Raw genomic sequence first — 16,251 nt, forward strand, 5'->3', positions numbered from 1 at the left:
CCACCCTTCCCAATCTTTTTGCGGGCAGTTATCTACTGCACTCAGAATACACTACATCAAAATAAAGGCCATACTAAGTCCACACGATACTGTGCATCATTTAATAAAGAGATCACACTCGCACCAACACATCCCCACAAGAACAATGTTTTAAATGCATTAGATAAAATTGCAAAGGAAATCAGTTATGTATATTGAAATACAGTTACTAAAATAAAAAACATATGCTATATGGGAAACCGACTTTGGCCCAGTGGTTAGGGCGTCGGTCTACCACATGGGAGGTCCGCGGTTCAAGCCCCGGGCCTCCTTGACCCGTGTGGAGCTGGCCATGTGCAGCGCTGATGCGCGCAAGGAGTGCCCTGCCACACAGGGGTGTTCCCCGCGTAGGGGAGCCCCACGCGCAAGGAGTGCACCCATAAGGAGAGCCGCCCAGCGCGAAGGAGGGAGCAGCCTGCCAAGGAATGGCGCCGCCCACACTTCCCGTGCCGCTGACGACAACAGAAGCGGACAAAGAAACAAGACGCAGCAAAAGACACAGAAAACAGACAACCGGGGGAGTGGAGGGGAATTAAATAAATGAAAATAAATCTTTAAAAAAAAAAAAAAAAAAAACATATGCTATAATACCATACGTATGTGCTTCTTTCTTAACACATTAAGTAATAATCTAATACATCAAAAATATGGGAAAGTTAAATTAAATTTTATTGTTAAAGGACATGTCACTGTGCAGACTGCTGTGGTGTATCTTGACTAAGAGCATTACCCTGCGGTGTAGTATTTGACAGGACAGCAAGCATGTCACGTTGGACAGCTCAGGGAGTGGATTGTTTTTCAATTCAAGCTCATGGACCCTCTGAAATCTTCTGAGGTCCCTGGTTAAGAACGCCTGTCTTAACAGATGTGGGATTTTCCTCCCGGGCCCACCTCCAACATCCTTGTGTCGATGTCCTCTCCCACCTTCCCTCCAGCCCCTCCGGGAAGGTCCAGCTGGTGCCAGGGGGAGAGAGCAGGCAGGCTTCGGCGTCCCCAGACGTGGCTCGGCTCCCAGCCTGGGCTCGTCCTGGCTGCGGGAATCGGGGCAGTCCACTCACCCTCTCCTGCCCCCAAAGTTCCTCCTCCATAACCTGAGGTCACTTAAGTCTCAGCTAAATGAACAAATGAGATAAGGAGCCTAAAAGTGCCAGGACTTGTAGCTGGACCCAGCTGGTGCTCAACACAGGCTCACTTCTCTCTCCTTTCTTCTCCCCACTTCCCCGGGCCTCCGTCCCGCTCCCTTTATCCTATCGCTCAACCTCTCCTACAAACCATTAGCTTTCCTCTCTGCTTTGGCTTCTGTCCCTTGACCAGTAACCATGTCAAAATCTTGGTTTCCTGAAGAACACCTTTCTCGGCAATGCCCCTTTCCACTGTCCAGCCCTTCTCTTCATAGACAACATGAATAATTAGTGCCATATTTACATTAGCCTTCGCTTCTCTCTCTTACTTCCTCCTTGCCTGCCCATGGCCATCAGGCTTCTATTCATCTACTTCATGGTGTATGGCTTCCATGGTGCCCTCATTCAACAATTCAACTGCATCCCCCCGTGCCCCACAGGCTGGCGCCATTGCCTGCTCCTTTCCTGTGGGACAGGGATGGAGTGCAAGGTGGCCAGAGCCAGCCTATCCCACGTCCAGTTCTGGTCCAGGCATGCGGTAGCTGAGCAACCTGGGGCCAGGCGCAGACCTCTGGATGCATCAGTTTCATCATCTAGAAAAGAGGAAGAGGAGTATCTGATCTCATGACTTGCCATCCTGGGGAGCATACAAGATAATGCATGTCAAATTGGCCACGGAGCAAGTGCTCAGGCATCATGAGCTCTCCCTTCGGCCCTTAGCCCTCAGCCTCTCTGGAACCCTCAACCTCCAGCCCCTCACACACAGAAGTTCCTCAGAGCTCTGTCTCGTCTTCAGTGTATGTGCTGGGAAATCTTACCACTTCCAGAGTGACCGCCATCCTCTCTTCCCAGAGGACTCCATACCGGTGGGTTCGTCACCCCTCCAGAGTCCCTCGACTGGACTGCTGTGAGCTTTCTGCACATCTCCACCCAACAGGGCCCCCACTGCCCAGGCTGAGACCGCCACCGCTGGTCTTTGAGTCGGGTAGCTAAATGGTCAGGTTGTCCTTTAGTAATAACACTCTGGAGGAAGTAAGGGTGGGAGACACGGACCCCGACCCACCAGCTGCTCAGGTGGGCTTCCCTGTCAGGAAGGGAGTCTAACTGTCCCCGAGCTATGACTTCCTCAGACCTACCGACAGTTCATCAAGGTAAGCACTCCTGACCCCATCTCCAAGACCAAGGAATGGAGGTGCCCCCGAAACCAAAGCCCACCCTCAAGCCACCCTGTCACTCTCCACCTCAAACAATATGCATTTCAAATGTACTTTACCCAGACTCTGTACCAGTTACTTTGCAATTTTAATCCTTCCAGTGACTCTAAGGAGTCATCCTCATTTACAATGAGCAAACCAGACGTCAGAGTCTTCCCCGAGGCGGAGCTGATTTTGAGTTCAGTTCTCCTGCTGATATGACAGCTAAGCAGCCTCCTGGAGGCCCCATCCTCCCTCCTCCCACCCCCACCTGCCACACTGGCTATGTACACACGTAGATAACTGAGTTCTCAAGAGAGGTGGTTTCTCAAAAGAGGATGAGGCAAAGAAGTCCTTCCACAGGTGCCTTCCCAGAAGGCTCGGAGTCAACCCCAGAGTGTGTGCAGAAGTGGCTTTTAATAGCTGCCCTTGAGAAGAAAAGCAGATGTTCAGCCTCTGTTAGGTCTTACCAGGCCTATTATTACAAGAGCCCTTCAAACGAAAGGGTGGCTCTATATTTCATAATCCAGCAAGATCCCATTGTGTAGTATAGTCCTCCACAGATAAAGTATGAACACAAGAAAACTGTGCTTTGCTTATGAATCCATATTACTTTGCCTTTCTCTGGGGTAAGAGACATTTAGTTCCATAAACAGAATGTAAGGGGAGGCAACTGTTAAGTGAGCCTAGGTTTGTTCTGAGAAGCATGAGTGTCTTCCAATATATGACACTGTGCCTGGAAATTTCAGATTTAGGGAAAGTTGCAGCAACTTGTAAAAAGAGCACCGTACCAGGAATGGGAAACCCCTGGTTAAAATCCCATCTCTATTACTTAATAACTCTGTCACCCTTTGTAAAATGAGAATGACAATACATATTTCTCACTGTATTCCTGAGGATACACGTGAAACACTGAAATTTTTCTATTAACAATGTTTTTTATTTGAATAGTTAATACATTCACAAAGTTTAAACTTCAAAAATTAAAAAGATAGTGAAATCTCCCCCTGCTTCTCTATCCCTCATCCTCCAAACTCCCATCCTTCTGCAAAGGGTAATCACTGTTATCAGTTATCCTTCTATGGAGAAAAGTACAGAGCTCCCATATATCCTCCTCACATGCACAGTTTTCCCTATTCAGACTTTGATTAATGTGGTAACTATGTTACAATTGATGAAACAATATTATTGTAATCACACTATTAACTATAGTCCATAGTTTGTCTTAAGATTCACAGTTTGTGTTGTAGAGTTCTACGGTTTTTTGTTTTTTTACTTTTTTTAGGAGGTATCAGGGAATGAACCTGGGACCTCGTACACATGAAGCAGGTGCTCAGTCACTGAGCTACACCCATTCCAGTCCTATGGCTTTTAAAATTTCTTATTCTGTGAACATACACCTATTATTTCCCACTTTAACCACACTGACATAATTCAGCGTTGCTAATATTCTCACCATATTGTGCTACCATCATCAACTTACCAAAAACTTTTCCAGCGCCCTAAACAGAAACTCTTTACCAATTAAACATTAACTCTCCATTCTCTACTCCCACCCCAGCCCCTGGAAACCTGTATTCTAGTTTCTGACTCTATGAATTTGCTTCTTCCAATTATTTCATATGAGTGATAAATACAATATTTGTCCTTTCATGCCTAGCTTACTTCACTCAACATGATGCCTTAAGATTCATCTATATTGTCACATGTATCAGAACTTCATTCCTTTTTGGTGCTAACTAATACTCCATTGTATGTATAGACCACAATTTGTTAATCCATTCCTCGGTTGATGGACACTTGGATTGCTTTTGGCAATTGTGAATAATGCCACTAAGAACACTGGTGTGCAAATATCTGTTTGAGTCCCTACTGTCAATTCTTTTGAAATTCTAGAAATGAGATTTCTGGTTTATATGATAATTCTACACTTAATTTTCTGAGTAAATACCAAACCATTTTCTACAATGGCTGAACCATTTTACGTTCCCTCTATCAGTGAATGAGTGTTATTTCTCCACAGCCTCTCCAACACTTGCTATTTTTTGGTTTTTAATAGTAGCCATTCTAAGAGTGTGAAATGTATCCCATTGTCGGTTTGATTTGCATTACTTTAATGGCCAATGATGTTGCACATCTTTCCATGACTTTATTGGCCATTTGTATATCTTCTTTGGAGAAATGTCTATTCAAATCTTTTGCCCATTTTTCTGCAGTTTCTGAAAAGGTTTTATTATGCACTGCAAAGGGGACACAGTCTTTCTTGGCAGCTGCTTTCCTCATGGCAGCCAGGACATTGCTCAACTCCTCTTTCCTTTGCTTCGCACAGAATTGGGATTCCACACTTTTCTTGAACTTGAGGGCTCACTTCTTTCCTCATTGAGTAGATTTGGCACCCTTGTCAAAAATCAATTGACTATAGATGTGAGAGTTTATTTCTGAATTCTTAATCCAGTTCCATTGGTCTATATGTCATTATGCCAGTACCATGCTGTTTTGATTACTATAGTTTTGTCATACATTTTTTAAGTGCAAAGTATGAATCCTCCAACTTTGTTCTTCTTTTAAAAGGTATTGGTGCTCCTAAGGGATACAGAGACACCCAGGTCATATGGTCATGGCAGATGGCTCTGGAGTTCAGTGCCTTGTCAGTGGGCCCTACTTTGGAATTTGTGCTCCTGAGTGTGATGGAGTTGGACTCAGATGTGGCCTTGCTACACATGCCTCTTCTGTCACTTTTACTGAACCTGTGGTTGGCACTGGGGTTGGTGTATATTCAAGAGACCTGAATCTTTGGACTGGCCATGTGCCAGCTGGACCCTGAGCCTCAGCAGAGCTGCAACTCCTATACTCCAGCTCATTGGTTATACCCAGGTCAGCTAAGAGGGAGGTGAGGATGGTCAACCACCACAAGAGGGAACTGAGAATGCCTACAACTACAAGCAGGAGAACCACATCCATCAACCATGTGTGATCTAAGTCCCCTCTCAATTTAGATGTGGAGTGGACATCACCATCCCAGTGTCCACAGGATGGAGGAATAAAATATGGATTAGAATGGACTTACAGGTATTCTACCATAGAAGTATTGTGACTAGTAAGGGAAGAAATTGCAGCATTGATATGGAGAAAGTGTCCACGGTAATTGCTGAGGAGAGGGAGAAGGAAGAAGAGATGTGATGTGGGGGCATTTTTGGGACTTGGAGTTGTCCTAAATGATATTGCAGGGACAGGTGCTGGACATTATATATCCTACCATAACCCATTGAATGGACTGGGGGAAAGTGTAAACTACAACGTAAATTATTATCCATACGGGGCAGCAGTGCTCCAAAATAAATTCCCCAAATGCAATGAAAATGCTGCAATGATGAAAGAGGTTGTTGATGTTGGAGGAGTGGGGTGGGGTGGGTATGGGGTATATGGGAACCTCTTATATTTTTTAATGTAACATTTTTTGTGATCTATGTATCTTCAAAAAAATACAATTAAAAAATTAATTAATTGATTGATTGATTTTTAAAAAGCATTTTGGTTATTTGCGTCCTTTGCCCTTTCACATAAATTTGATGATTGACTTTTTCATTTCTGCAATGAAGGTTATTGAAATTTTTATTTGGATTGCATTGAATCTTTAAATCAGTTTGGGTGGAATCTATATATTTACTCCTCCGGTCCATGAACTTGGGATGTCATTCCATTTATTTAGGCCTTCTTTGATTTCTGTTAGCAACATTTTATATTTTTTGAATACAGATCCTTCAAATTCTTGGTTAAATTGACTACTGGGTATTTGATTCTTTTAGTTGCTATTGTAAATGGAATTTTTATCTTGATTTTCTCTTCAGATTATTTCATTACTAGTAAATAGAAACACCTCTGATGTTTGTGTGTTGACTTTGTTTCCTGCCACTTTGCTGAATTTATTTATTAATTCTAGGATCTTTTTTGTGGCTTTTTCAGGTTTTCCGATATAAAAGGATCAGGTCACCTGCAAATAAGGAAAGCTTTACTTCTTCCTTTCTGATTTCTGTTCTTCCCTAGTTGTTTTGGCTAGAAATTCCAGTACAAAGCTGAATAACAGCAGTGATAGTGGGCATCCTTGTCTTGTTCCTGATCTTAGAGGAAAAGTTTTCAGTCTTTCACCATTAAGTATGATGTTAGCTGTGGATTTCCTATATACCCTTAATCATATTGAAAAAAATTTCCTTCTATTCCTAGTTATCTAAATGTTTTTATCAAGAAGGGGTGCTGGATTCTGCCAATGCTTTTTCTCTATCAAATAAGATGATCAAGTGTTCTTTTTTTTTTTTTTAATACCTGGGATAAAGCCCACTTGATCATGGTGTGGTATATAATGCTCTTCATGAGTCAGTGTAGGTAGTTTGTGTGTTTCTAGGAATTCGTCCATTTCATCTAGGATATCTAACTTGTTGGTGTACAGTTGTTTATAGTATTCTCTTATAAACCTTTTTATTTCTGTGGGGGTTAGTAATATTTTCCCCTTTCATTTTGGATTTTACTTATTTGCATTTTCTCTTTCTTTGTCAGTCTGGCTAAAAGTTTATTGATCTTTTCAAAGAAATAACTTGTGGCTTTTCTGAGTCTATTGTTCTTTATTCTCTATTTAATGTATCTCCACTTTAATCTTTGTCATTTCCTTCCTTCTGCTCACTTTGGATTTAGTTTGATCTCCTTTTTCTAGTTCCTTCAGTTGTGAGGTTAGGTCTCTAATTTGAGGTCTTTCTTCTTTTTTAACATAAGCATTTAGAGCTATAAGTTTCCCTCTCAGCACTGCCTTTGCTGCATCCCATAAGTTTTGATATGTTGTGTTTTCATTTTCTTTCACCTCAAAGTATTTCCTAACTTCCCTTGTGATTTCTTCTGTGACCCATTGTTTAAGAGTGTGCTAGTTTCCACGTATTTTTTAATTTTCCAGGTCCCACTCTGTTACTGATTTTTAGCTTAAGTTTATTGTGGTTTGAGAAGATGCACTGTATGATTTCAATATTTTTAAATAATTGATACTGTTTTGTGATGTAACATATGGTCTATCCTGGAGAAAGACTCCTGTGGATTAGAGAAGAATATGTATTCTGTTGCTGCTGGGCAAAGTGTTCTACATATGTCTACTGGATCTAGTTGGTTTAAAGTATCATCCAAGTCTTCTTTTTTCTTATTGTTCGTCTGTCTGGATGTTCTATCCATTATTGAAGGTGATATATTGAAATCTCTTACTATTAATGTAGAAATATCTATCTGTCCCTTAAAATCTGTCAATATTTGCTTCACATATGTTGGTGCTATGCAGATAGGTGCATATATATTTATAATTGCTATGTCTTGTTGTTGAATCAAACTCTTTATCAATGTATAGTTCCCTTCTTTGTTCCTTGCAACAGTCTTTGACTTAAAGTCTATTTTATCTGATAGTATAGCTACCCCAGTTCCCTTTTGTTGCTACTTTCATGGTATATTTTTCCAACTTTTAACTTTCAACCTACTTATATCTTTGAATTTTTGGTGAATCTCTTGTAATCAGTACATAGTTGAGTTATTCTTTTTCATCCATTATACCAATCTTTGCTTTTTGACTGGAGAGTTTAATCCATTTGCATTTAAAGTAAGTATTGATGATGCAGGACTTTTTCTACCATTTTGCTATTTGGTCTTTGTAAGGCTTATATATTTTTTCCCTCCATTCTTCCATTAATGGCTACTTTCCTGATTATTTGATTTTTTTGTAGTATACCCTTTGGAGTCCTTCTCATTTCTTCTGTGTATATTTTTCTACATGTTTTCTTTGTGGATACCATGAAGGTGAATTTCAACAAATCTGTACCAAGCACATTTGATTCGAAACTAACGACATCAATAGCATATACATACACTGTTCCTATGCCTCTCCTTCCCCCACCTTTTTGTTGTACTTACTACAAATTGTATCTTTATATATTGTATTCCAAAAGCATGGGTTTATCATTACTTTTTTATGAATTTGCATTTTAGAATCTGAAAGGTGTGAAAAATACAATACAATAGTATGGCTATACCACTTATATTTTTGTACATTGTCTGTTGACAAAGCTAGATTTACCATTATTTTTATACATTTGCATTTTAGCACCTGTAGGAAGTAAGAAGTGGAGTGACATAGCAAACAACACAATACAATCATACTGGCATTTATAATTACCTGCACAGTTACCTTTACCAGAGATCTTTATTTCTTTATGCTATTGATCAACTGTCTGGTGTCCTTTACTTTCAGTCTGGAGAACTCCCCTTAGCTTTGCTTGTAGGGCATGTCTAGTGGCAACAAACTTTCTCAGCTTTTATTTATCTGGGAATATCTTCATCTTTCCCTTATATTTGAAAGACAATCTTGTCAGATATAAAATTCTTGCTTGACAAAGTTTTCTTTCAGAACTTCAAATATTTTGCCCCACTGCCTTCTTGCCTCCATGGTTTCTGATAAGAAATCTGCAGTTAATCTTAATGGGATTCCCTTGTATATATTATGTTGTTTTTTCTCTTACAACTTTCAGAATATTTTCTTGACCTTGGCATTTGACAGTTTGACTACTATGTGTCTGTGCATGTTTCTCTTGGTATTTATTCTGTTTGAGGTTTATTGAGATTCTGAAATATGCATATTCATGTCTCTTGTTAAGTTTTAGAAGTTTAGAAGTTTTTTATCATTTTTTTAAATTTCTCTCCCCTTACCCCCCTCCCCCCAGTAGTCTGCTCTCTGTGTCCATTCACTGTGTGTTCTTCTGTGACCATTTCTATCCTTATCAGCAGCACTGGGAATCTGTGTTTCTTTTTATTGCGTCATCTTGTTGCGTTAGCTCTCCATGTGTGCAGCACCATTCTTGGGCAGGCTGCACTTTCTTTCGCATTGGGTGGCTCTCCCCACAGGGCGCACTCCTTGCACATGGGGCTCCCTAAGTGGGGGGCACCCCTGCATGGCACAGCACTCCTTGCGCACATCAGCATTGCACACAGGCCAGCTCTTCATGGGTGAAGGAGGCCCGGGGTTTGAACTGCAGACCTCCCATGTTGTAGGCGGATGCCCTATCCATTAGGCCAAGTCCACTTCCCAAGGCCCATTATTTTTTAAATATCCCTTCTGCTCTTTTCTTTCTTCTCCTTCTAGAACTCCCATAATGCATATATTGGTATGCATCATGGTGGCCCATAGGCACTTAGGTCTGTTCACTTTTTTCCATTCTTTTTTCTTTCTGCTTCTTAGCTCAAATCATTTCAATCTTTCTGTCTTTGAATTCACCAATTCTTTCTTCTGTTGGCTCTACTCTGCTGCTGAGATCCTCTAGGGAATTTTTTATTTCAGTTTATGTGAACTTCAACACCAGTGTTTCTGTTTCTTTCTTTTTAAAAGTTTCTCTTTATTGAAATTCTCTTATTGTTCGTTCATTGTTTTCCTGGCATACTTTAGTTCTTTCTCTGTGGTTGCCTTTTATTTCCTTGAACATATTGAGAATCATGTTTTTAAAAGTCTTGTCTAGTATATCTGAAGTCTGGTCTTCTTCACTGATGGCTTCTGAATTTTTATCTTGCTCCTTTGGATGGGCCATTGTTTCCTGTTTCCTTGTTTGCCCTGTATTCTTTTGTTGCACACTGTACATCATAATATTTTAATGTGCTAACTCTGGGATTTAGTCCCTGAACTGTCACTTAAGTTTTGATCCAGCTAGTGATATAACATATATTTCCTTGAGTGTCAAAAGCTAACAAAAATAAACAAACTAATGCAAATATATCTTTCACAGAGTATGTAAATTGGTTTGGTGTTGGCTGGTCCTCTCCTTCAGAGTTTAGCTTTCCTATGAAGGTGATCAGCCTAAGACAAAAGGGTGGGCTCCTCTCCATCTTTTCTGAGACTATTTCTTATCCTGTGCTTGTGCTCCCTTATGGCCTTAGGAATTCCTTTATATACAGGAATCTTCTTGTCACCTCTACTTTCTATGAAATAATTTTTTTCTCTACCATGCTCTATTGTGTGTTTTTAAAGCTGGTAATCCTTTGCCCCAGGCTGCTTTGATTTGTTTCTTTTCTTTAATTTTAATGACACTTTAGATTCTATAAATGATATATTGAAAATATAAGGAGATTTCCATATACCCCACCCCTCCCCCACTTTTCCCCATTAACATCTTTCATTAGTATGGTACATTTGTTACAATTGAAGAATACATATTGAATCATTGCTACTAACCTTGGTCAATAGTTTACATTATTATTTTATACTTTGCACCACACATTTTTATAGGTTTTGAAAAATGTATAATAGCCTGTATCCATCATTGTAATGTCATTCAGAACAATTTCAATGTCCCAAAAATATCCCCATATTCCACCTATTCTTCCCTCACCCTCTCATCAGAACCTCTGGTGACCACCACCTTTATATCAATGCTACAAGATATTCCATTAATGGTGGAATAATAATAATAATAAGTCTGTTTTAGCCCACAGTTGCATTTCCCCCTTATGTTTGTTCATTCCTCAATCCTGAGGATTTTAGAATGGTGATGCCCACTCTGCTTCCAATTGAGAGGAGGCTTAGATTTCATGGGGTAAATGGATGGAACTGTCTCGCTTGCAGTTATAGATACTTTGTTTTTTTGGATGGGCATTATCCATCACCATCCTTTTGTTAGTTATCCTGGGTGAGTCTGATGAACTGAAGAGTAGGTATTGTAACACTGCTGAGATTGAGGGCTCAACTGGCATATGAAGAGACAGAAGATTTAAGTCTCTGGTATATACATTTAATGAGTATAGTGCTAATTATAGGTTCAAATAAAAGTGGCAGAAGAGGCATGCATAAGGAAATTATACATGAGTCTAACTCTGTTACATTAGGGTACATACATTCCAAGGTAAGGCCCACTGACAGGGTGACAAATTCCTGCTTATAGTGTCTAGATGTCTCTAGAGTCCTTAGGAGTCCCCCTGTTTCAGGCACTGTATACATGGCAGTCAACGAGATCCTCCTGAGCCACACATAAATGTAACCTCTGGAATGACCTCCCAACTCACTTTGAAATCTTTTAGCCATAAAAACTTATTTATATTTAATATTTTCCCCTTTTGGTGAAGGTCTTTTTCCAAATGCATCACTAGTTGGAGCTTGGTAATAATCCCTTAGTACCAGGGAGGCTCATCCCCAGGAGTCATGTCCAATGCCAGAGGAAAGATAGGGAGTTTATATGCTGAGTTTGGCTTAAAGAGAGGCCACATTTGAGCAAAAAGTGGGCTTTCAGATGGTAAATCTTAGATAATATATAATACGCAGCTAGGTTTCAAATTCACAAGAACAAAGTTCATAAGTACAACCATCAATGTCAAGGGCCTGGCATATTGGTCTATCCTCCTTCACTAGGCACTGCCTATGTATTCTAGGGATTCTTGGCACTCTAGTAGAGAATGTAGCAGGACTTTAATTGTTTCTTACACTGCTTTAGCTGTCCACAAGCTGCTTCTGCCTTCAGGGCAAGTTTTGGGAGCTAGAGACAAGTGTCCTGGTTCAGTCTTTCAGGCTGCCATCCAGTAGATTGGCACAGACATAAAGGCACCCCAATATGCACGTAGGTGTTATTCTGACCCTCTGGAACAAGGCCAGGGGCCCTCAAGGGGAGGACAGGCCAGCTCGACACCATGCTGGGGAAGGTGCTGGGGAGTGGCTAACAAGGGTGCTACATGCTTCTCCTACAGTTTCTAAAGGTATGTTTCTTGATTTGGCACTCACCCAGTTACTGCAATCCTTTAACTGTTTTCCCAAGTTTTGAGGACATTGGCTTTGCCAGTGCTAGGTGTTCAGTGATCCTATGTGGGAACAGAAACCTGGAGCATTTTACACCACCATCTGGTTCGACCAGATTTCCTGTTTTTATATAAATAATAGCACACTAGACAACATTTGTATACTTTGCTTTCTTCACTTCACTGTTAACATGTTCAAGCAGCATGCAAGTGAAAGAATTACTATTTTAGTTTTTATAACTATAATACATTTATAATTCAATAATGTAAATGGTAAATTTGAAGATAAATTTTTCTTAGAACTTGGAGAGAAAAAAGAGGACAATACTTAAACTCAATGTGGCACAGCTTAGATTTTTAAATGAAAAAAATAGTGTACTGAAACCACATGCAACATATTTCAGATTTCCCTAAATTTAATTGAAGCACTACCTAAGTTATGAATTGGTTAGTAAGTACCCTTTACATACAAAAGGTTGCTTTTCCACTCCACTATGACTCTGGACAATAACAATGATGTTTTGGCTTCACAGTGCCACTTAGAGATGGAAGGGAGTTTCCTCCGCAGCGTCTTCATTCTTCTCTTACACCTCAGGAAACCCATTTCCTATACATATATGCATTTATATCTCTCCTTTCGACCTCCTTTCTTATTTCTCCATCTTGGACAATGGTTAGGTGCTGGGAAAATCAATGCATTTCCTTCATTTTATGGTTTAATTTCTGTGTTATGACTTGACCCTAAGTATGGCAGAGGAGCTCAAGAGCAAAGCTGGAGTCATACCTGGGTCCATGGAAGGGCAATTCTTCAGTTTGGTAAGGGCACCCTACATGATGAGAAGCCCTATTCAGAACCTACAGTCTAGTGGTTCTTAAATTTTAGTGTGCATCCGCATCACTTAAGTAGCTTGTTAAAATACAAATTATTGTTCCCCATTCCAAGAGTTTCCAATACTTGGGGCAGGGTCCAAGAATTTGTATTCCTGACAAATTTCCCTGTGAATCTGATGCAGCCTCCTAAAACTGATGCTGTAAACTGCTGCTCAGAATCTCTCTTCAGCACCCAAATAGTCAATCCCTCACCTGCTAGGAGTGATGGTGGTTGGTAGTTCTCAGGTAAAATGATCTCTGGGAATCACCCTCAATGACTCAAGAGATCCTCTTCCCCAGGTTAAATCTCTCTCCAGAGTCAAACAGCTTCAGAAGACTAATCCATACAGAAATATAAAGACCCAACTCCTTGCTTACAGGAGGGACTAGAGCTCCAGGGATCCCCTTGAGATCAGCTGAGACCTCTGCTGCAACCGCATTGTGGTTCAATTCCTGCTGCTCAAAACAACTTCTTCAGCTCTCCACGGTGCTGACGCTGAGAGTGCTGCCCAGTACATTTCCATAAACAAATCCTTGTCTCAATGTCTGTTCCCAAGAGAACCCAACTTCAGACACTTCCTTGGAACAACAATCTTAGCCTTGAAAATACAGAACAAACTATTGCTTAATCCTCTTCTCTGGGTTTCTGAGGACCTTGGTACCACCAATGTGGAAGTGTTTTGTCAATTTTGTATTGCTGTGGTGGAAGAAGTAGACAGGAAGCAAACTATTGAGTCTTATATACAAAACTTCACCCTATAGGGGCCGGATGAAGTAAAACTCCATTGTAACACGTCCAAAACAGAGCCCGAGATCCAGCCCCAAAACTGTTCTCCCAATGTCATCTCCAGGAAGTTAAAAAGCACCATCACCTACCTTGTTTCTCAAGCCAAAAATCTGAAACTCATCCTTAATTGACTTGTCTCATTGACTCACTGCCTTCATCAGCAACTCCAGTTGGCTGTAATATTTTTAAAAATTCAATTTTCTCTGACTCTCCTGCCTCTCTCTAGTCCAAGCTGCTGCCATCACTACCTCCTGCCTGGTCTCCCTGTTTCTATCCTTCTTTATATTCTACACGTTGTAGCCAGAGAGATCTGTTAAAAATGTAAATCATCCTTCCCTTTCCTCTCCTGCCCATTTTCCTGTTCTTGTCCTTCAACATTTCTGTTGCTTCCCCCTCCTGTTTTGTTCTCCCAGCAGACCTCATTGTGTGCAGAAACTACAGGGAGGGCAGTGCTCTCTCCCTGCCTCCCGCTTCCATTGCGTGTTGAATTTGGGAAAAGAGTCATTGCTCTTGGGTCTTCTTTTTGGCCCAAAGGCTTGTGGTGTGTAGACCTACAGAGTTGGATCACTTTTTTCTTTCTGGTGAAATGAAAGGTTTTTCAACTTAAAGAAATATATATATATATCATATTATGGATTATGTCATCTCCCTGCTTGGAACCTTCCAAAGGCTTCCAATTATATTTAAAATAAAATATAACCTCCTTACTGTAGCCTGCAAGACTGTGCATAATTCAGGGTCTGCCCACCCCTCTCATCTCTTCTCATACTTTCCATCTAACTCACTAAGTTCAAGCCATGTTCACCCTATTTCTAGTATTTATTTCCAGCTGAAGACCTTTGCACTATAAATTCCCCCTGCCAGATATGCTCTCCCTCAGTTATCCACATGCCACCTCCTCCAGAAAGCCTTCTCTGGCTACTCTAACCAAAGCAGTGCCTCTGCTGCTCTCCAAGTCAATTTTCTGATGGCTTTTCCTTTCCTTTCCTTATTGTATCTATTGATGTTTGAGATTAGGTTATTCATTTAATTGGCCATCTGCATCCTTATTAGAATGAAAGTTCCAAGACAACAGATCTAAGACTTCCATTCATTTGTTTGTTCAGTCATTTATTTATCAAGAATTTACTGAGCAGGTATGTACAAGATATTGGACTTGGTTCTGGGAACAAGCAAGGAACAGTATCTTCAGCATCAAGCCACAGCCTTCCTTGCACATTCTAGTTGCTCAGTAAGGATCAGTTGACAAAATAAATAATTGAATATACCTCAGTGTAGGAAAAGTGTGGGCCAGAAAGAAGTATATAGATTACATATACATTGCTAAGGGCAAAACTGAACTTGAATTAAGCAACAAAATGCTAAAGGAGACTGCCAGAGACATCTAGATAAAACAGAATTGGTCCCAGAGAACATTATCAAGGAAAGCCTCCTTCATCGGAACTTCTGAAATTATGTAAGAATCATTAAAATGTAGAACTTGACTCTGAGTAACCAGCATGAAAACACCATGTACGTTTCTTCTATTAGCAGAGCAACTACTCAGTATTTGGCATAATTTATTAAGCGCATTCCTTGACAAACGAAAGGAAACTGCATTTGTAACTAACCACACTCGCACTGCTGATTTTTAACATTAATTTTATGTCCAGGATTTAATGACTCGTTCAGGAATTTTCAAAAACTGTTACTAGTTGAAGCCAATTTGGAGACAGCAAACAGGCAGTACTTGCAAGGAGCAGTATTCCAAGATTTGAAATAAAGCACCAGGAACTAGCCAGAAACTCAAAAGTTCTCTCTACTTTCAGATATGAGGGTAATTTTTATGGAATATAGTATCACTTTTGGGTAAAATCACATCTATCTTCTGCTTCTCGTCCTTTCCATCACAAGGATGAATCAAGATATAAACCAAATCCAAATGCAGTAAAATCTCAATAATTCAGAGAAGGCCAGTGAGAGCTATTGCAAAGTTTCAATTCTAGAGCTTTGGGAAATAGTGTATGTTTTTTAAAAAAACACTTTCAATAATGTAAAATAAATTAAGCATTGACTCTTGCTAGTAGTTGGGGGGGAGGAAGCTAAATTATGACAGACTAAAATGCCTACAATAGGGTATTGCATATTGATTTATCCTCGTAGGAAAGATAAACATTTTTCCCTGTAAGATTATCTATATATTATTTTCTTAATTCACTTTTTCCAGAGCACTAAGGCATAATCCTGTTAAATATAAACTTTGGGTTTGTGGACTTGAATTAATATTTTATTATAAAACTAAAAGGCATGCTTAGAGACACTGCAGTATGGTTACCCTAACATTCTCCAAGATGTCGTTACCGACTTCTTTTTATGTATGTGTGTCAAGATATTAATTGCTTTTTGCAATGTACTGTGACTCATGTTTAAATTAACCACCATTCTTTAATGCCACAAGCAGGGAGTTTGGTGC

Source organism: Dasypus novemcinctus, chromosome 3 (assembly GCF_030445035.2).
Source record: "Dasypus novemcinctus isolate mDasNov1 chromosome 3, mDasNov1.1.hap2, whole genome shotgun sequence".
Taxonomy (NCBI): Eukaryota; Metazoa; Chordata; class Mammalia; order Cingulata; family Dasypodidae; genus Dasypus; species Dasypus novemcinctus.